The sequence below is a fragment of the Tamandua tetradactyla genome, chromosome 1 (assembly GCF_023851605.1).
Source record: "Tamandua tetradactyla isolate mTamTet1 chromosome 1, mTamTet1.pri, whole genome shotgun sequence".
NCBI lineage: Eukaryota > Metazoa > Chordata > Mammalia > Pilosa > Myrmecophagidae > Tamandua > Tamandua tetradactyla.
Window position 1 is genome coordinate 197,166,200 of NC_135327.1, and position 23,023 is coordinate 197,189,222.

General features: G+C 37.2%; 1 long non-coding RNA gene across 4 annotated transcripts in view; it reads left to right on the forward strand.

The window, feature by feature from the left end:
• LOC143674711 (uncharacterized) overlaps positions 1-23,023 on the forward strand; it is a 221,941-nt gene that overhangs the window by 140,104 nt on the left and 58,814 nt on the right. The gene's annotated exons all lie outside the window — the stretch shown is intronic.

Sequence of the window (23,023 nt, forward strand, 5' to 3'; positions counted from 1 at the left end):
GAGCTGCCAGCTTGTGGCCTGCCCTACAGATTTTGGACTCTTTGGATTTTTATAAATCTCATATTTACAGATATCTCCTGTTGGTTCTGTTTCCCTGAAAACCCTGACTAATACAAATAGTTTTACTTTATTCTTTCCTTCATTACATCCTTCCTTTAATTTATTTTTCTCAAGTGTGTTGCCTTGTCTAGAACAGTCAGTATGCTACTGAATAGAAGACGTGCCTTATTTCTGATCTTAATGGGGGTAGTCTTTCACTATTAAGTATTATGTTTGATGTATGTTTTTCACATATGCCCTTTATTGGGAAAATATTCTTCCTTTCCTGGTTTGCTGTGAGTTTTTATTAGGGTTGGATGTTGGATTTTGCCAGATGCTTTCCTGTATTTATTGAGATTATATGTTTTTCTTTAATCTGTTAATATTGTGAATTACATTGAATGATTTTGTGTGTGGGTGCATGGACCAGGAATGGAACCTGGATCTCCCACATGGCAAGTGAGCATTCTACCACTGAACCACCAATGCACCCCCACTGATTGATTTTTGAATGTTAAACTAAACTTGCATTCATGGGATAAATTCCACTTGGTCATGATGTACTATCTTTGTTATATATTAATATAGTCAATTCAACAAAAGTTTTAAAGAATTTTTGCATTTATGTTCATAAGGTAATGTTTTTCTTTCTTGTAATGTGCTTGTCAGATTTTGATAACAGATTAATGTTCTCTCAAAGAATGAATTGGGCAGTGTTCTTTCCTCTTTTATTTTCTGGAAGGGTTTGTGTACAGTTGGCATTATTTCTTCCTTTAATGTTTGGTAGAATTCAACAGTGAATTCCTATAAGTGTAGGGAAAACTTGTGAGAGACTTTGAAATGAACCAAAATGATTTTGGGTGTATACAATCTAGCTCCTGTTTTAAGCTATCTCAACCTTTCTTTCCTTGTCTTGAAGCTGTTTTACAACTCTGCAAGTGGTAGAAAATTGATAATAATTCAAATGACCTTTGTCCAGAGAAATGCAAATTAACTGAGACTGCCGGAACTCAATTTATTATTGCCCTGTGGATAGACCTATTTTGCATCATTTGTAAAATCACTTTGTATCAGCTGTAACACCTTACTGGTTCCTCCATTAATTAATGAGCTAAATAAAATCTTAGACACACGTTCATTCTATATTTGCACAAGAATCATGATTTTTATCATTAAATATCCTTTAACAAAGGATGAGAGAATTCATGGCTAATGTTATGTTTAATCCAAATGTTGTCAGGTTAGTTAGTTGCTAATGTCATTAGCTATAAATGGTGAAGATGATGAAATCTAGAGAAAAGTTATTTTTAAAATAAAAGAGAGGATTAGAATTTGTTTCTGCATCTCTAAAACAAAGATATTGGAATAGATAGTTTCTAAGGTCCTTTCCTATTTTAACCATTCATCTCTGACTGGTGATTTCATGATTAACTTATTTCAGAGTTCAGTTTCATTATCTGTTAAATGGGAAAGTGATGACTTTGTACCCATCTCAGATAATCAAGTAAGATAATAGATTTGAAATGTTGAAAGTCCAATATGAATCTACAAGGTTATTATCTGTGCCTCATGTGAAGAAAAGATAAATGAGATATCCCTAAGCCTCATGACTCATTCTGGCCAATAGTTTAAACTCTGTAATCCATTCAGTGTTCTAGGAAACTTGAATGAGCTTATTTGAATTTTACCTATTTTTTTTAAAATTAAAGAGTCATCATCTTTAAATTAATTTCATTATAGGATTTAAATGATCTAGGATGATATTAAATTCTAAAACTGGAGACTCTGAAATAGATCAAATGCCTCTGGGCTTGCTTTCAAATGCAGGGGCAATTGAGTGGATAGTGTTGATGTAAGGCTATTCTCATTTCTACTTTGCAATTACTTGGAAAGGTTTATAAAGTTCTTTAAAAAGTTTCAAGTTTCACATGTGTTTATGGCCAGTGCTGCCCCTGGACCAAGGTACTCCTACATAAAATACCTTCTCACAATCCCCAGCCCCTTCCTTACTCTGTTTCATTCTCCAATCACCTCCTCTAGCACTATCAACATATCTAGTTTGGGTAGTGTTCAGGATCTACACAGTGCTATGCATGGGCTGATGGCCCTGAGTGGGAAACCACATTAACATGGGTAAAGTGTACTCTGCTCGTTGATACTGTTCAGTCGTTATGACACTGGATTCCCTGAACTGGCCAATAATCCAGCCACCAATCAAAGATAGGATTGGAAGACTGTTAAGGAAGTAAACGGATGTGGATAACTGAGTCTACATAGGTAGAATATTCACTTTTCTCTAGTGAAAAGAGACTAAATTTGTCTCTTTTAAATTTGTCTAATTTCTTAAGAAATTAGACCAGAACACAAATTTAGTGTTTTATATATATGTCCCATTACTTTTCAGGGATTGTTTCCTTATTCTTAAAACCAATAGATTAGATGATATCAGATTAGGTATCTGATTCCTTCTAAAGTTCTTTTTTTTTTAAATTTTTTATGTCATGGGAGAATAATAAGAAGTATTTCATATATATTCCATGTGTCTATCTATCTGTCCATGCAGTCATCCATTTACTCTACAAGTATTTTCTGTTTGCAACGTATTTTGCAAGCTACCAAAAAAAATTGTCTAAGGTTTAACCCTGCTTTTAAAGAGGTTATGAAAATCTTTATCTTGCCAGGGAGCATATGGGAGAGAGTGCCTTGAAGGGAGGGATCTTTACTAGCCAGGCTATTCAATTAATTAATTAATACTCAGCAAATGGTATCCAGTGGGGAAGTGTGGCATAGCTTACAGGTGCTAATTACTGGCCTTTTTATGGAACTGAGACAGTTAGGGCAAATCATTGCAGGATCCAAGATGAATTGACACATAGATGTTGCAAGGAGGCTGTGATTCTCATTTGAACCAGTGTGCTTGCCAGTTTTTATCTAGTCACATTAATTAGACTTTTTAGAAGTACAAGTTAGAGACATGAAATATTAACAATCATGTCATTGGTAATCTGCAGTTACCAATATATCACTATCCGAAATAGCTCAGGGCAATTTTAGGGTATGGTTGCTTTGATTGGAATTTGGAGGTTTCATTTCACCATGTTTTAAGTAAAGTGCTCCTTAGTGGCCTTCTCAGTGGCTCTGAATATCAAAGGATTTCACCAAAGTGACCTTTGCCATTTAACCTTCTGTGCCTCTATGTATTCTTGCATTCATCTCCCTCATCCATTTCATGCTTCCCAGAAAATGTAATGCTATCTTGATCCATTTATCTCACACCTACACTGGAATCCTAGCTATGACATCTTTGGGAAAATTGCCTAGCTCAATGTTCCAGGCTATTCCTTCCATCATTAAAATGACCTGTGATGCTCCATTAACTGCGGAAAAGCCATTCATTTCGCCTCAACATGCAATTCCCATAACTAAATGCTCTGTTAAAGTAAATGAACTGATTCATTTGTCTTAAATCTTTGCCCAATATATTCCTAAATACTACTCTCTAGTAACTATTATTGATCCTTGAACATCTACTTCTAGAGAGAAAGGTCTATGTCTGTTTTGTACAAATTGCACTGTTTTATGAACAGTGACAGGTACAAATAGTGGCTTGATGCTTCTTCAATTCAAAATTACAGTATCATGAGTTTACATTAAAAGAAATAGAAATACATTAAAGCCAGAAGGAACTTTGGAGATGATCTAATGAAGATTTCTTACTGTACAGATGAAATAACTCAGACACAAAAGTGTTAATCAACCCCCTTCAAGGCACTGTTGGTAAGAAGCAAAGCTACAAGTAGATCTAGGTTTCTTGACTCCCAGGATAAGTTCTACTACCATGCTGTCTTGTAAAAGACTATAGTAGCTGGATATTACTAGAACTCAAGTGTTAATGTGAGTTATTTTAATTCTGTCACAGTAGTAGACAGTTGCCGTATTTGTGGCTTCCCAACACTCATGGAATGACCTTCCTACAGTTGGGTAAATTTCCACATTAAAAATCTGCTCCTCTGTGGAGACCCAGGGCCAACGCTCCTCTTCCATATTGAGAGTAAGTTGCTGCACGTAGCTGCCTAGGTGATTGGGATGGAAGTTACAGGCCAACAGACCTCTCAGGAGGAAAGAATGTACAGATGGTATCATGAACCACTAATCTTGTAAAACATTAAAATTCCTCTCCCCTGATCACTGTTGATAACAAATCTCCAAATCGCTGTGTCATGAGACCCTGGTGAAACTCTGTTCTCATACCCATGGAATGTCTTTCTCCTAAAGCCTTATAAGCTGCCCTTTGGACTCCCATCTTTGCAAGGTACATTCATTTTCCAGACGGCCATCACTGGAGACCCTCTACTTTCGTAACTCCTAATAAAACCCATGTCTGACTCTGTGCCTAATGTGTTCTTTGGTCTTGAGTCTGTGCTGACCTGAGCCCTTCAAGAATTGGGTTGGAATAATCTCCTACCAAGAAGTCAGAATTCAAATTCCTATTCTTTCTTTCTGAAAAATATAGACGTATTTCCCTCATTATAACAATCAAGATGCAAAGTATTAGGCTTTGACTTGGAAGTGACCAGTTGATGAAATAGGCTGTGTGTGGGGATCCCTCTTTGCTGATGCAGGTAGTGACAGTGGTGTATGGTTTCTGGAAACAGAAATGATGGCAAGAGTGAGTCTTTGATGTAGAAGTGGCCTCAGTGTAGGAAGCAGTTATACTTACAGTAAGGTTGAATTTACTGCATTCAGTTCTCAGCAGTCTGTGGCAGAGCTGTAGCCAGTTCTGTGGTTTGGCTTTGAATATTGCTTCAGGAAATTTAGCCTCAAGTTTGTTCCTCTGGCCCTCTCAATGATTCTGTAAGTTACCTAATGTCTTTAGCAAATCCTTTCTGGCAATGTCTTTTTCTGCTTAAGTTAATCATGGTACATTCTTCTTTTTTTGTAATTAAAATTCTGACCCTTAAAGTGGTGGTAGGCAAGAGACCCTTGAGAACATGGGCATCTAAGATTTGTTATTAGACCTGACTGGAACTGAAGGCAATGAGATGTATGGGGTTGGCAGTCAATGGTGTCAGTGGCAAAACTGTTAATTCAGTCATCACTTGGTAGTTAATTGGAATAACAAGCCCATTGATGGTAAACTTCTGAAAGAGTGAATGGCCACACCCAAGGAACAATATGAAAAGAAGGAAGAAGAAACCCTATGGAGTTGAATGATTGCTTTTAACTATACCAAGACAATAAAGCAATTATAAACTCAAAGACTTAAAGTTGCACTTAAGACATTTTCAAAGAACCAAGGAATTTCTGTCTATTCTAGGAGTGTGAATTTCAAATCAATTGCAACTCAGGGCTGCGAGGTCTGTGTTGATATGCCTCTCATTCTATCATTCACTAGCTATAATGTCAAGCACTGCTATTATGAGTTTTAGGACACTGATCAGGAAAGAGTGGGATCCTGTGGCTTGGAATGGGGCTATGTGGGAAGATTTGGACGTATCCTAGTATGTAAAACACCCAAACCCATGGAGCATCCCTTACCAGTAGAGGCAGCCCTCGCTTCTGCCTGAAGAACAGTGAAGACCCTGTATATGCCCACAAGAGACAGTTTTATGCAAATGAAACCCTCCAAATCTGTAAAAAGATTCATATTCCAGCATATCTCTAATTTTGCTGAGTTGTTTTTTATTACTTGTAACCAGATTCCTAAGCAGTATAGTGGCCACCTTCAGACTCCAAGCTGTAAATTTCATTTTCCTGGCAAAACAAAATAAAACTCTATTACTTTATGGCTTTAATCTGCCTCCTTTCCCTGTTCTTTCTATTTCAGATTAACACAATGGCGGAGGGTAGGGCAGAATAATTGGATAAAGTAAGAAATAAATCAAACAAGTATATAAATGGACACAAGGGTATTAATATGGTATCTTGTCTAGGGTCCATCTTAAGTAATTATGTTTGCCTGTCTGTTTTTTTTTTTTTTGGCATCTTCAACTATACATGGGAATTCTTTACTTCTGGGATGAAATTTCTATGCTTGCTCCTTTTCTCCTGCGGCAAGGCTACAGGTAAATATGTCAGAGGGATTTAATTTCCCTTAAGAAAGTAAGTTTGTCCCTGAGCAATTTCTGGACTTGTTTGTGGAGACTTTAGGGAGCATGAACATGAAATTTCAATACAAATATGAAGTCCTGAGAGTTGGATAATGAGAATAACTGTGAGTATTTCTTCTAGTTTGAAAGGAAGCTATAGAGGCTTTCTCAGTTTGCTAAAGCTGTTGGAATGCAATATACCAGAAATGGATTGGCTTTTTCAAAGGTGATTTATTAAGTTACAAATTTCCAATCTTAAGGCCATGAAAATGTCTGAATTAAGTCATCCAGAGAAAGATACTTTAACTCTGAAGAAAGGCCAATGGTGCCCAGGGTTTCTCTGTCATATGGAAAGGCATATGGCAATGCCTGCTGACCTTCTCTCCTTGCTTCTGGTTTCAAACAGCTCTCTCAGCTCCTGCTTCCAGTGGCTTTCACTCTAAGTGTCTGTGATTTCTCACTTAGCTTCTCTGGGGCAGACTATGGGTTTCATCTCTTAGCTTAGGATCTTCAAATATCTGTTTCTTGGTTTTGCCTATCTGTTTTCTTTGTTGGCTCTGAGCTTTCTCTCTCTCTGTGAGCTCTTTTAAGGATTCTAGTAAATTATAAAACAAGTAGTCTATTTCCAAAATATAGTGGTGGACAGACATAAGATAAACATTCCCATTCTAGAAAGGATAAATTGGAAGAAAAATAGGGGCCACAAGATCCAGGCAAGTCTGAAATCCAGCAGGGCAAACTCTATTCGATTTTAAGGTCTAAGAGTCATCAGTGGACTGATACTTTGTCCTCTGGGCCTTCTGGAGAGGCAGCATAACCCTTTCCAAGCACTTTCCAGCTATGCTTTGCCCCAAAACTGGGACATTAGCCCCACCCTCTCTGAGCATTAGGGTAGAAACTAAACTCTCCTTTAACACTGAGGTAGAACATCTGTCCCCTCCAACTTCTGGGGCAAAAATCCCACCCTATTCAAAGGGACAGGGAGAAGCTCCTCTCTCTTGACAAGAGGATATGCCTTTGGTCCAGAACTCTTTCCGTGTGTTTTTTTGGTTTGCTAAAGCTTCTGGAATGCAATATGTCAGAAATGGAGTGGATTTTAAAAAGGGAATTTATTAAGTTGCAAGTGTACAGTTCTAAGGCTACAAAAATGTCCAAACTAAGGCATCCAGGTAAAGATACCTTGACTCAAAAAAGACTGATGGGTCCAGAACCTCTTTCAGCTGGGAAGGAATGTGGCTGGTGTCTGCTGAGTTCCTTGGCTTCTGGACATCTCTGTCAGTTGGGAAGGCACATGGCAATGTCTGCTATCTTTCTCTCCCAACTTCTCCTTTCATTAGGCTTCCCCAGGGGCATTTTCCTTCTGTATATGCAGGGTCTCTCATCTGTGTCAGCTGCGAAGCTTTTTCCAAAATTGTTCCCTTTTAAAGAACTCCAATAAACAACCCCACCTTGAATGAGTGGAGACACATCTCCATTGAAACCACCTAATCAAAGGGCCCACTCACAATTGGGTGAGTCATATCTCCATGGAAACAACTTAATAAAAAAAATCCTACCCAATAATATTGAATGAACATTAAAGAACATGACTTTTCTGGGGCACATAACAGTTCCAAACTGGCACAATGGCTCTGTCCTTGAAGCAACTTTTTCTTTTATTTCCTCTTTTATATCTTTGTTCCTCTTAATGCAGGCTGTCAATATTTCTGCACATTCAATATTTCTCAAAAACTATATTGGTTTTCCATGCAGTTCAGAGTTCCAAGATATCAGACAAAAGGATTTTCCACATATCCTTCCTAGATGAATACATTTCCAATCCTGATTTCCTCTGAAATGGATGACTAGATCCATGAGTTATATGCCAAACCTCCCTAGCAAAGGATTCTTTGGACTCCCTTCCAAGGTCTGGGGGAGGGCACTGAAAGAGCTGCTTCTGACTCTTTTCTCAACATATGCTAGCTGGGTAGGCTGATAATTTTCTAAATCAACTTCTGGTTCCTCTGTGCTTAACAACTCTGCCCTCAGTTTGTCCCTTTTCCCTTGCAGTTTACTATAAGCAGCAAGGTGAAAACAGACTGTGCTTTCCACACTTTGCTTGGAAATCTCAACTAAGCATTCAAGTTCATCACTTACAAGTTCTGCTTTCCATCTGACATCAGAACACAATTTTGCCAAACTGTTTTCTACTTAAAGCAGTTAGATTCAGGTGTCAACTTGGTCAGGTGATGGTGCCCGGTTGTTCTGTTGCTATGGACTTACATAAGAGTTGGGAAATTTTCAGTGATAATTTCCTCCATTAGTTTTTCTCCTCCTTTTCCCTTCTCTTCTCCTTCTGGGATACCCACAACATGTATATTCATGTGCTTCATGTTGTCATTCAATTCCCTGAGTCCCTGCTCATATTTTTCCATTCTTTTCCCTATATTTTCTTTTGCTTGTCGGATTTCAGATGTCCCATCCTCCAGTTCACTAATCCTATCTTCTGCCTGTTGAAATCTGACATTGTAGGTTTCCATTGTTTTCTTCATCTCTTCTACTGTGCCTTTCATTCCTATAAGTTCTGTGATTTGTTTTTTCAGACTTTCAGTTTCTTCTTTTTTTCATTCCTTGCCTTCTTTATATCATCCCTCATTCATTGATTTTTTTTTTTTTTTTTTTGCATGGGTAGGCACTGGGGATTGAATCCAGGTCTCTGGCATGGCAGGTGAGAACTCTGCCTGCTGAGCCATTGTGGCCCACCTCATTGATCCTTTTTACATCTGTTTGAACATCCTGAATTAAATGTTTCAACTCCTGTATCTCATTGGAATTGTTGATGTGTTCCTTTGACTGGGCCATTTCTTCAATTTTCCTAGTGTGATTCATTATTTTTTGCTGGCATCTGGGCATTTAATTACCTTAATTAGCTTATTCTGGAGATTGTTTTCACTTTTTTTCCTATGATTTTCTTGCTGGATGACTTTGTTGTCTATCTGTTCTTTGACGTTCAGTTCAGCTTATTCTAGTCCTCTAGCTTAGGTTTTGTTTAATAGATCAGAATTTTTCAATCTTCTTCTTCTTTTTTTTTTTTTTTTGCCCTGCCTGTGTGGTATCTTTCCCCCACCCCTTAGGAGAGTTGACTTAGGGTATTTTAGACCCCAGTCACATTTTCACAGACGAAACTGATCTCTTCTCAGGAGGAAAGAGTCATCTGAGTCAGTTTTCCCTGAGGGCGAGACCCAGCAGATTAAAAGGTGTTCCTATGTAGTCTCTGGACTCTGCATTTTTCCTACCCTGCCCAGTATGTGGCGCTTTTCTGCCTGCAGGTCCCACCAGCATAAGGTGATGCAGTACCTTTAACTTCAGCAGACTCTCCCTCCTGGGAGCATGGTGAAGACAGAGGAGAGGTTGTAGGCTGGCTTTAATTGCTTCCCTTTTCCAGACCCAGGGGTCTGAATTCCTTGAGGGAGGGATTCCACCTGAGCTGAGCCCCACCCTTCTCCTGGGGAAGACACAGGCTCCAGATAAGCTCTCAAACAAGTCTGTTTCTGCCTGTGCCTGGGGCAGTGGAGCCCGAGAATCCTTGCAGCTGTATACAAGAGTAATCAATCCATAGAAACTCAGCCACAAAAGAGAAAAAGAAAAATCTTTTTTGGAGCAGGACCCCATTCCTCAGGTTTGCCAACCAAGAGCTTAAGCTGGTACATTGCTCTATGTATCTCCAGGTCCTATGTGCCCCCTCCTTTCCTGCAGGGCCCAGACCTTTTCAGATCCAAAAAAACTTGTTTTTTTTCTTTTTCTGTCAGCCCTACCCCCTCTGCACTGGGGCAAAGACCAGCAACCTCTGCTTTTACTCAAGGTTCAGCTGAGCTGGGGGCCTATTTTTAGTAGTCAGAATTTGTTAATTAATTCCATAATTGGTGTTTGGTTGTGCTCAGCCCCTGCTGCTGGTAAAGTCTCCTTTCCCCTCTAGGAAGCAGCCTGTGGGGGAGGGGCACTGGCCGCTACAGCTTTGGGAACTCATGGTTCTGGGGGGGCTTGCAGCTGGTCCAGCTGGTCCAGACTGGGGTATGCTGTGTGTCTGGTCACTGACGTGGCCTCAACAGTTGTTCTGTACTGTTTCTTGCTATTTATTAGCTTCTCTGGAGAACAAACTAAATCTCACACCTTGCTAAGCTGCCATCTTGTTGCTATGGACTTAAATTATCAGCCTGTGAATTTCATCTATTGCTGATTATATCTGCAATTGGCTAAGGGAATGTCTTTCTCAATAAGTGAGACTTAAAAGGAGAGATCAGAAGAGAGCTCAGCAGCTCAGACCTAGACGTTTGGAGGTGTAAACACAGAAAGATGTTGGAACCAAGAAGCCAAGAGGGAAGGCCAGCATATGTTACTGTGTGCCTTCCCATGTGACAGAAAAAGCCAGAGGAAAGCCAGCTGCCTTTTCTCTGAAGAACTGTAAAATTGTAATTAAATAAATTCCCTTTATAAAAGACAGTCCATCTCTGGTGTATTGCATTCTGGCAGTCTTAGCAAATTAAAACAGATTTTGGTACTGGGAGTGGGTGCTGCTATGTTTGCAAATACCAAACATGTTGGAATAGCTTTTTAAGTGGATAAGGGAAGGATTCTGTAAGAATTGTGAGAAGCTTGGAGAATACCTAGATTGCTTTGAATACACTGTTAGAAGAAATATGGACTCTAAATTCTGTTACAGATTGGAAGGAAGGTGACCCTTGTTTTGAAGTGGCAGAATGTATTGCAAAATTGACTCCTGGTGCTCTATGGAAGGGAGAATTTGAATGTGATGATTTGGGATACTTGGATGGGGAAATTTTCAAGCTAAATGGGGAGGATGCAGCCTGGTTTCTCCTTGCAGCTTATAGTAAAATGTAACACAAAAAAGATAAGCTGAGGACTAAACTTTTGGGTGCAAAGAAACCAGAAATTGATGGTCTGGAAATTACGGGGCTTCCAGAAAAGGAGACCCCAGAGAATAGTGCCCCACTTGAGGATTTAACCAAACATGAAACAAGTTAGCCATAATGAGACAAGCTAGGATTGGAAATGGAGTTATCCAGAAAGGATATATGGAAAGTCCTATTGTCTGATGGCCTTGATCCCTGTATGCTACATGCCAAGTCAATACATTTTTCGTGAGAATTTATAAATGAAACCCTTCCACTCTGGACAGGGAGGGACAGAAAATGTACAGGTAGAAGGAATAATATAGCCTCAGAGGCAGAACCATGGCAGCTAAGGACTGACACCAAGAAAACTCAGGTTGGGAGAGTGGATCCAATTGTGCATGTAAAGATGGTGAGTTTGCTCTAGAGGCAAAGGGAAGGCTCCCCACCTTGATGTTCAGGAAGAGTTCTGGTGCCCCAGGCCCCAAAGAGGATTGAGCACATTCCCCAGGGATTGGGAAGAGCCTTGATGCTACCCCATTGTTCTGAAGGTGTTGAGTATACATACATCTGTGTGTCGTGGATATGGCAGAGAATCTGGGTGCCATCCAGATGCTTGTGGAGGGTGGGGCCAAGAAAAGGGTGGTTTCTCCAATGTTCCCCAATGTTGCAACCCTCATCCCAGTGTTTGGAGAGAACAGAGCTGCTGTGTAGACCCTTGGAAAGGATGGGACTGCAGGTTTTCAGAATTGTTTAGGTCTGGTAATCCCTGTTTTCCTTCCAATTTCTCCCCATGACAATGGGATCATTTATCCTATGACTGCTCCTTTTTTGTATATTGGAAGCAGTTAACTAGCTCTAACTTCACAGGCCCACAGAAAGAAGAGAATTTTGCCTTGGGACAGAACATCCCTGTAACTGACTTTGATGAGATTTTGCACTATTTTTTAGTTGGTATTTGTTCTAGTTTGCTAGCTGCCGGAATGCAATATACCAGAAACAGAATGGCTTTTAAAAAGGGGAATTTAATAAGTTGCTAGTTTACAGTTCTAAGGCTGAGAAAATGTCCCAGTTAAAGCAAGTCTGTAGAAATGTCTCATCAAAGGTATCCAGGGAAAGATACTTTGGTTCAAGAAGGCCGATGAAGTTCAGAGTCTCTCTCTCAAGCGGAAGGGCACATGGCGAACACAGTCAGAGTTTTTCTCTCATCTGGAAAGGCACATTGCGAACACAGCATCATCTGCTAGCTTCTTCTCCTGGCTTCTTGTTTCATGAAGTTCCCTGGGAGGCATTTTCCTTCTTCATCTCCAAAGGTCGCTGGCTGGCAGACTCTGCTTGTCGTGGCTATGTTGTTCTGCTCTGCTCTCTCTGAATCGCTTTTATTCTTCAAAATGTTTCCTCTTTTATAGGACTCCAGAAACTTATCAAGACCCATCCAAATGGGTGGAGATATGTTGTCACCTAATCCAGTTTAACAACCACTCTTGATTAAATCACATCTCCAGGGAGATTATTTAATTACAGATACAAACATACAGTATTGAAAAGGGGTTATTCTGCCATTACAAAACAGGATTTTGATTAAAACATGGCTTTTCTAGGGTCCATACATCCTTTCAAACCAGCGCAGTATTGTATTTGTATTTTTACTGCAATGATTTAAGGGTTTTGTGACATTGATATCAAATGAATGTATTTTGTATATGGAAAGATTTAGTGTTGTCTGCTGGACAGATGAGCATTTGTACGAAAAAATGTTATGTTTTTCTATTTAGAGATTAAGTATGGTTTAAGGTGATTTGTATGGTTGACAAGTTAACAAGGGGTAGACTCTCTGGTAAGTAGATTCAGGTGTCAGCCTGGCCAGGTGATGGTGCCCAATTGTTATGCTGCTATGGACTTAAGCATGTGAATTTAATCTATGGCTGATTATAACTGTGACTGGCTAAGAGGAGTGCCTTCCTCAATAAGTGAGGCTTAAAAGGAGAAGTCAGAATAGAGTTCAGCAGCCCAGACTCAGATGATTGGTGATACAGAAAGAACATGTCCCAGGGAAAGCCACTGGAGTCCAGAAACAAGTATAGAAGGCCAGCAGACATCATTGTGTGACAGAAAAAGCCACAAGAAAGCCAGATGTCTTTCCTCCAAAGAACTGTACATTTGTAACTAAATAAATCCCCTTTATAAAAGCCAGTACATCTCTGGTGTATTGCATTCTGCAACTTTAGCAAACTAAAACACTACTTTTATAATAAGAACCACTTTTCTTTCAGTTTTCAAAAACACATTCATTATTTTCTTCTAAGCCTTCACCACAAGTACCTTTAAATGTCCATATTTCTACTCACACTCTGTTCATGACCAATTATGTATTCTCTAAGATTATAGAAAATTTTTCTATACCCTCACTTATTTCTGAGTCCTCAAGAGAATTGACTTTAATGCCCGTATCTCTACCTTTGACCTCTAGAAAGCAATCTAGGCTTTTTTTTCTTCCTTTTTTTTCTTTTTAACCAAGCACCTCTGAATTCCTCTATCTGTACTCTGGAATGCAATATACCAGTTCGGAAACTGCTGGAATGCAATATACCAGAACTGGAATGGCTTTTAAGAGGGAGAAATTAATAAATTACAAATTTTCAGTTCTATGGAAGCTAAAGTGTCCAAACTAAGGCAGTGACAAGAGGTTACCTTCACTCAAGAAATGCTGATGGGTCTAGAACAGATCTGTCAGCTGCGAAGTCACGTGGCTGGCATCTGCTGGTCCCTTGCTCCTGGGCTCTATTGCTTTCAGCCTCTGTTACTGTGGGGTTCCTCACTTTGCTTATCTGGATCTGGCTTTCATCTCTTGGCTTCCCTGGGCTTTCTAGAGATTCTGGCTTGCTTAATATCTCATGGGAAGGAACACGGCAACGTCTGCTGGGCTCTAAGCATCTCCAAACATCCATGTCTCTGCTCTCACTGTCAGCTCTGAAGTTTCTGTTGGCTCTGTCATTTCTGACGCTCTCCAAAATATTTCCTCTTTTAAAGGATTCCAGTAAACTAATTAGGACCCTCCTGGAATGGGTGGAGTCATATCTCCATCTAATCAAAGATCACACCCACAATTGGATGTGCCACATCTCTGTGGAGATAATCTAATCAAAACATTCCAACCCACAATATTGAATCAAGATGAAAAGGAACAGTTGCTCCTGCAAAACTGGATTAAGATTAAAGTGTGGCTTTTCTGGGGTATTACTTTCAAACCAGCACAACTCATTACCCAATTCCAGATGTACATCCACATTTTTAGGTATTTGTAAGCAGCATTCCAATTCCTAGTACCAAAAACTGTCTCATTTTGCAAGGCTGCAATGACAAATACCACATAATGGGTAGATTTAAACAGTAAACCTTCAGAAGCTCAAAGTTTGGAGATTAGAAGTCCAAAATAAAAGTGTCAGCAATGTCATGTTTTTTTCCCAATGTGTGTAGTGCTCTGGTTCTGGCTTGTCACAATCCTTGGGTTACTCTGGCTTCCATCTCTGCCTTCTGTTACATGGCATGTCCTTGATCTCCTGTGTTTTTCTCTGATTATGAGCTTCTGGTTATAAAGCCTAGAGCAATATAGATTAAAGTCCACCCTGATTCATTTGGCCTAAATAGGATCTTATAAAATCCTAATAACAAATGCATCCACATCTTAATTTAAATCCAAAGTGTCTATTTACAAATGAGCTCACATCCACAGGAACATAGATTAAGATTATGAACATGTCTTTCATTGGAGTACACAATTCAATGTACCATAGGTAGTACTGACACCTTAATAATATCAAGTCTTCCAACTTATGAACCACAGAATCTTTCCATTTATTTAGGTTTTCTCTATTTTTTCCATAAGCAAAATTTTATAGAGATGTGTACAAGTTCTTTACAGTCTTTGCTAAATTTAATCCTAGATATTTTATTCTTTTAGACGCTATTGTAAATGGAATTGTCTTCTTGATTTCCTTTTGGAATTGTTCATTGCTGGTGTATAGAAATGACACTGATTTTTGCATGTTGATCTTATAAATTTGTTTATTTGCTTTAATAACTTTAGGATTTAGTTTTGAAGCTGTCTTTCAAGATGTTTCTTAGTTTTTAGTGTTCATCTAAATGTCTGCAGGAATCTTGCTTGAGTGTTCTTTAAATGGGAAAAGGTTAGAAACTACCTGAATGCCCCAATAGGAGAAAGGAAAAATTTATCATGGTACATCTAAAGAAGGGGAATCCACATAATAGGCAGCTGTCAGAAACTTGGGGCATCATCAAAGGCAACATAGTTCAAAAGCATAATTTTAAACGGCTTCATAATTTTTTATTATGTAGATGTATTACCTATTCAATTTATTTTTACATAATAAGGTTTTAAAATTATATTGACTTTTATAAATAATAACTTGATCATTTTTAAGATCTAATTTAAAAATTTCCCTTGCAGTAGATTTCCAGGAGAATTTTCAGATCAAATGGTAAGGATTTTCAAGATTTTAATATATATTTCCAAAGTGCTTTTCATAAAGTTTGCAGTGATTTATACTTCTATCACAGTGCATGAAAATTTAATTCCAGTCTACCCAATATTGGTTAACACTAATTGAAAGGAGAAACAACTGTGTTTCATATTGTTTTAATTTGCATTTATAGATTACTAGCGTGATGGATTTGAGCCGTGTATCCCAGAAAAATATGTTCTTAAACGTAATCTGTTCCTGAGGGTGTGATCTCATCGTAAGCAGGACCTTTTAGAAGTTGACTTCAGTTAAGCTATGGCCCAACTTAATCCATATGGGTCTTAAGCCTGTTACTAAAGTCCTTTATAAGTAGATGAAATTCATACAGAGAATGAGAAAGCCACATAGGAAGCAACTGGAAGTTGAACATCAATAGAACCTGTAAGAGAATGGACAGGCCAGGAAAGGCTGCCATGTGTATTGCCATGTGATAGAGAAGCCCAGGACCAAGGATCCCTGGCAGCTAGCCCCCAAACACTAGTCTTCAGGAAGAAAGTATTGTCTAGATGGTGCCTCGATTTGGACTTTTTTCTAGCCTGAAAACCATGACTAATAAATTCCCATCATTTAAGCCAACACATTGCATGGTATCTGCTTCAGCAGCCAGAAAACTAAATCAACTAGCTATTCTGACAATTTTTATTGATTTTTAAGTAATCTGTGTACTTCTGATAATTATCTGGTTTGTATTAGCTCATTTTTCTGTTGAGTTTTAATGTTATTCCTATTAATTTATATAAACCCTTAGCTAGGGCTATTTGTGCTATTCTACTCTAACCTGCCTATTTGCTTCTGGAAACCATTTGGTGCAGTCATAGCAAATGACCACTGTCCAATGCAAACAGTGCTATCGTTAATCCAAAAGTATAGACCTTATATTGTCCATTCAAAGAGAGACCTCAGAAAAACATTGGGTATAACAAGAATGTATTTTTCAAACAGTGCACTCTGCTTGCATAGTTTGATATATTAATCCTGAAGGAATCAATAAAAAATTATTTTTATGTAGTGATGTAACAAATCCATTTAACCACAGTATGGAATTGTAAGTGATTATTTTCTTTGGAAAATGTCATTTTTTTCCCCAAAACTACTGTATTTATAAGTTAGTCAGAATTGACATAAACAGGAAAATTGGGGATGTTTATTTATGATAAACCACCAAAAAGGTAGGGTATCAGAGCCTGGACTGAATTTCATGAGTGAACAATCTGCAAATTTTGGTATTTATAAATAAATGGTAGGATATCAGGGGGTCTTAATAGCTACTGTAAGTCCCCAGGATAGTAAATATGAATTATAAACCAAAGTGCTGGCCTCTGTGAAAAATCTTTATTACTAAGAAGTGATTTTAAAAATATGTAATGGGGGAAGGGCCAAGATGGCAGCTTAGCAATGTGCACATTTTAGTTCGTCCTCCAGAACAACTGCTAAATAACCAGACACAGGACAGAAACAGCTCCTGGGGTCCCTAATTTTAAGTAGGCTTGCTTAGCCTATCCTTTGCTGGAATAAATTTCATAGAGGCAAACCCCAAGATCAAGGGCTCGGCTTATTTATTTGGTTGTCCCACTGCTTGTGAGAATATCAGAAATTCTCCAAATGGGGGCCTTCCTCCCCAGTCCTCCAAGGGGACTTTGCAAATACTTCCTTATTCACTGCCCAAATTACTCTGGGATATGTCGGTGCATCACACTAACCTAAAAACCAACAAGATCTCATGCCCTATTCAAGATTCCATGTACTTATGGTGTTCAACTAAACTGATCATACAAGTTAAATTAGGTAATGTGCTACCCAAAATATAAATTGTGCACCAAATAAACATCTTCCCTTTGTTTTCACACAAAAGTTGAAGTTTTTAAATATGGATGATATCATCCTTAACCTTGTATTCTGCTCTAATTTAGTCCTATTCAGATCAGCTTCATTCATATCTCTAGTTGAAGTCTGATCCCTTTTTCAACTTTTTAAACAGTTCCTGTATGGGGTACTGCTGACTTTCATAGCTTCAGAGCACTAAGTCTGAGTTTCAGATGCCATATAAATACCTGAAGTTTCTGGGAACAATCGGATTATATACAATCAGCTCAGTATCTCAGAATTTAGAAATAACAGTTACAACTCCTGAATATATGTGACTGCTATAAGAGTTTATAACCTAGTTTTACAATAGATCCCAACCTGATAATCCATGCTCTCAACTTCAGTTCACTGAGTTGTTATATTATAGTTAGTCTATATGATTGAGACATGATATTTGTCTTTTTGTTCCTGACATTTCATTCAACATACAGTCCTTAAGCTTCATACACATAGTTGCTTGCCCCACAACTTCATTCTTTCTAGTGTCCTTTCATTAGTCCACTGTATGTGTATACTATAGTTCCCCCTTCCATTCCTCAGTCATTGTACCCTTAGGTCACCTCCATCCATTGTAAATCACAAACACTGTCCAGAGAGAGAGAGATTTTTTTTTTTTTTGCATAGGCAGGAACCAGGAATAGAATGCAGGTCTCCAGCATGGCAGGCAAGAACTCTGCCTGCTAAGCCACTGTGCCCTACATTATTATATATATATATATATATATTGCAGGCGCATGGTCTGGTTTACATTTTTTAAATAATTTTTTATTAATTAAAAAAAATTACAAAAAAGAAATGCAAACATCCTTAATATATGCTCATTCCGTTCTATATATATAATCAGTAATTCACAATATCATCATATAGTTGCATATTCATCATCATGATCATTTCTTAGAACATTTGCATCAATTCAGAAAAAGAAATAAAAAGACAACAGAAAAATAAAACAAACACAGAAAAAGAAAAAAAATTTTACATATCACACCCCTTACCCCTCCCTTTCATTGATCACTAGCATTTCAAACTAAACTTATTTTAACATTTGTTCCCCCTATTATTTATTTTTATCCCATATGTTCTACTCATCTGTTGACAAGGTAGATAAAAGGAGCATCAGACACAAGGTTTTTACAATCACAGTCACATTGTGAAAGCTATATCATTATACAATCATCATCAAGAAACATGGCTACTGGAACATAGGAACACAGCTCTACATTTTCAGGTAGTTCCCTCCAGCCTCTCCATTACATCTTGGACAACAAGGTGATATCTACTTAATGCATAAGAATAACCTCCAGGATAACCTGTCGACTCTGTTTGGAATCTCTCAGCCATTGACACTTTGTCTCATTTCACTCTTCCCCCTTTTGGTCGAGAGGATTTTCTCAATCCCTTGATGCTGGGTCTCAGCTCATTCTAGAGTTTTTCTCAATTCCTTGATGCAGAGTCTCAACTCTCAACAAGCTGATGGCAGAAAAAGAGTAGGATGATTTCACTGATATGGTTGCATTTACTTACCGTTATCATCAAGAGAATTTGTTAAGTACTTGGTAAATAATGTCCTCCTGGATAGCCACAAAATCAAATAAAACCAATAAAGTCAGCAGAATAGCAATATGAGGTGTAATTACTAAATTGAGGTGGAGAAGGAATAAAGACAATTAAATCAATCCAGCAAAAGGTAGAAAACTAAAGTAAAACTACAAAAATCAATATAAATAGAAAATTAGACCAGCCATATCAAGGAGCATTAAAAATTCAAATAGAATAATTCCATTATTAAAATACAAAGAACTTCAAATTATATTGCAAAAAGTTATGTGTTTTTTATAAGGAGTACATCTAAGGCAAAATTTCATAGGATTCTTGAAAATACTTGGATGGACAAAGACAAAGAAAAATAATAATGAAAAAAACAGGATTTGAAACAATTAAGGCTAAAGCATTAACTGGTCTAAAACAGATATTTATATTTATTAAAGATAATTTATTATAATGATATAATAATTATGATTCTTTACACATTGTGCAAAATAGCTTAAAAATCATAAAGCAAAAACTTGGACCCAAGCCCTTGATCTTGAGGCTTGCTGTTATGAAACTTATTTGTATAGTGGAGAAGCTAAGCTTACAATCATACCTAAGAGTTACTTCCAGAGAACCTCTTTTGTTGCTCAGATATGGCCTTGCTCTCTCTAAGCCCAACTCTGCAAGGAGAATCTTTAGCTTCCCCCTTTTACGGGACAAGACATCCAGGGGTGAAAGTCTCCTTAGCAATGTGGGACATGACTCCTAGGGATGAGTCTGGCCCTGCACTATAGGATTAACAATACCTACCTGACTAAAAGGGGGAAAAGAAATGTAATAAAAGAAGGTATCAGTAGCTAAGAGATTTCAAATGAGTTGGGAGGCTATTCTGGAAGTTACTCTATGCAAACTTCAGGTAGATATTGCTAATTGCCAAGGTTTGCCAAACCCCAACCAACATCATTCTTGTTAAACCTAAAGAACATTAGGGCTCTATCTGCGTTCTACAAAAGTTTCACACACTAAGTTTACTTTCTAGAAACCTATAACCTCCAGATGGTTCTTAGGCCAGATAAGTTCTGAAACCTAGAGGGGACAACCTCTCCAAGAATATCAACTAGCTCCATCTCCTTATCCCACATTGTCAACACCCCTTTCCAACATAAAAAAGTTAGGATGGGCATAGATCAAATACCCCTAAAGTTTGGGAGAAGGATCAAAGGAGAAGCAGGAGTTATAAGAGAAGATAGGATTTAACAAATTAATATGACTGCTGAATCATTATATTGATATTTCTTTTAGTCTCCAGTGCCTTGGAGCAGCTAGAAGGAAAAACCTGAAATTGTAGAAACCATACCAAACTTTGAAATCTGTTCTATAATTACCTGTACTTTGAAATTTATTGCTTTTTTGTATATATGTTCTATTTCACAGTAAAAAATGCTAAAAAAGAAAAAAAAACTGGAGAGTTTTTTTATATCTAGGAGGATTTGACAAGCCAACTACAAGTAGTAAGATAATTTAGTTCTTTTAAAAATGAAGAGAGCAACATGATGATGAATATGCAACTATGTGATATATGTAGAACGGAATGATCATGTGTCAAGAATGTTTGTGTTTCTTATCATAGTTTAAAAAAAATAAAAAATTAATTTAAAAAATTTTTTAAATGGACAGATCAATAAGAAATAGGTATAAGAAATCTATTGCAACTTGTATTGATAAATTTGAAAATACAAGTATGGCTTTTTTTTAGGAAAACATGAATAAACCAGTAAGTATGGAAAAAATTGAAAATGTAGTCACAGATTTATACCCCCAAAATGCTCCAAGTCAAGTTGATGTCATAATGGGTAAATTCTATCAAATCTTATTCAAGTTAAGGACAAAACAATTTTTTTTTATTCAATTCTTCCAGAGAATAGAAAAAAAAATGGAAAGATTCTCAATTCATTCTACAAGGCTAGCATAACCTATGTAACAAAATTGGGTAAAGACATCACCAAAGGAAAATTATAAAAACAGATTAAAAAATACTAAATAAAATACTAGCAAGTCAAAGCTAGTGATCCATTCAAAGAATAATATGCAGGGAGATATATTATGAAACTACCAATCTATCAGAATAGATAATAACAGAAAAAAGTATTTTTTTCAATAGATGCTAAAGAAGCATTTGATAAAATTCAACAACCAGTTCTGAAAAACACTTAGTAATCTAGAATGGAAGGGAACTCCTTCAAATTAATAAATAAACAGTAAATGTGCTACTTAAAGGTAAAAGAACATAAGAAAAGAATGCTGAGTTTTACTACTACCTTCAATAGTTTATTATAGGCCATAGCCAATGTGATAAAATAAGGCAAGCAATTTATAAATGGAAGTGAAAACTTATTATTTAAAGATAATATGATTGGCTCCTACAAAATCAATGAAAATCAATGGAGAAATGTTCAGATATGAAAGCAATGTAGGGTAACCAGTTATAGGTAAAACATAAAAATGAATAGCAATGGCAATAGCCACAATAAATTAGAGATTTTAATGAAAAAGAATCCTATTCAATAGACAAAAAACCCAACAACAGATAAAAGCAAAATATTTAGGAATAAACATAACAACAAATGTGTATGTTTATATTTCCTATAAAGGAACTCTTTAAAACAAACTTAAGAATATGAAGACTATATGAATAAATGGAGACTTACATTGGTTATTAGATAGGAAGAGTAATTATTATGAAGATGCTAATTCCTTCTAAATTGATCTATAAATTCAATGCTATTTAAATAAAATCCTAATGGCTTTTTAATTGTATATTTATAAGTTGATTCTAAAGTTTGTTTGGTAGAGTGTGGAGAACAACCAGATATATTTTTAAAAAGAAGAATAATAGTGGGGGTAAACATGCCCTCTGAAAGAACAACAATTACTTTAAATCTACCATAATTAAAACTGGCAAAGAATAAAGAATAAACTGGAATAAATTCTAGAAAGTCAGTTTATAGTAGGAATTTACCACTTGATAAAGATTAAATTTCAAATTAGTAGGGAAATTTAGGTGAAGTAAAGAGTTACACATTAAAAACAGAACTACAAAAATACCAGAAAGAAATCTAAGAGGATAATTTTGGGGTGTGGAAGTCTCCCCTATGCAAGACATTACCTAGAAGCCATAAAGAAAAGATTTTTAGATTTGTTCACTGAAAAAAAAATAAGCTTTCTGTTCAATGGATGATACCATAATTTAAAGATGACCCTCTAGAAGAGGCACATAATGATACAAAGAACAAGGGTCAACCAACATAAATAGAGCATCTTTATTTGCCAGGCCTGCTGTAACAAATACCATGAACTGGTTGACTTAAACAATAGGAATTCATTGTCTCAGTTTTGGAGGCTAGAACCAAAATCAAGCTATGGGCAGGATCAGACTTTCTCAGAAGTCTGTAGGCTCAGGTGGTGTCTTACCAGGAATCTAACTTGGTCTCTACTTCTATAGAGCTTTCCCCGCATGTCTCTCCCTGTGTTGTTCATTATTCAAATTTCCTCTGCTTATAAGGACTCCAGTCATATTGAATTAAGGCCCACTTTGATTCCGTTTGGCCTTACTTTAAGTAACAGGATCTTCAAAGGTCCTATTTACAAGTGAATTCACATTCACAGGATCAGGGGTTAAGACTTGAACATGTCTTTGTGAGGGGATATGATTCAATTCATAACACACAGGGGTTATTATATGCCAGGAGTTGTGCTAAGCATTTTATATTAATTATCTAATTACTATTAATAGGCATTATTATTATTATCATTCTATTTTAACAGATAAGGAAACTGAGGTTTAGAAAGGTCACATATGTACTATAAAGGTTCATACAGGCACTACTAGTGGGCATTTGATTTTAGTTGTTTAGCACCCCCATTTTCTGGTCCCATCATTCCTGGACATGTGAACCAAGTCAACAAATTTCAGTTTTTCTGCAGTATTTTTGGATTTGGAGCCAGAGAAGAATGGACTTATCTTTGGGTTTAAAAAAACCCAGAAGGATGTGAATTTAAGGCTTCC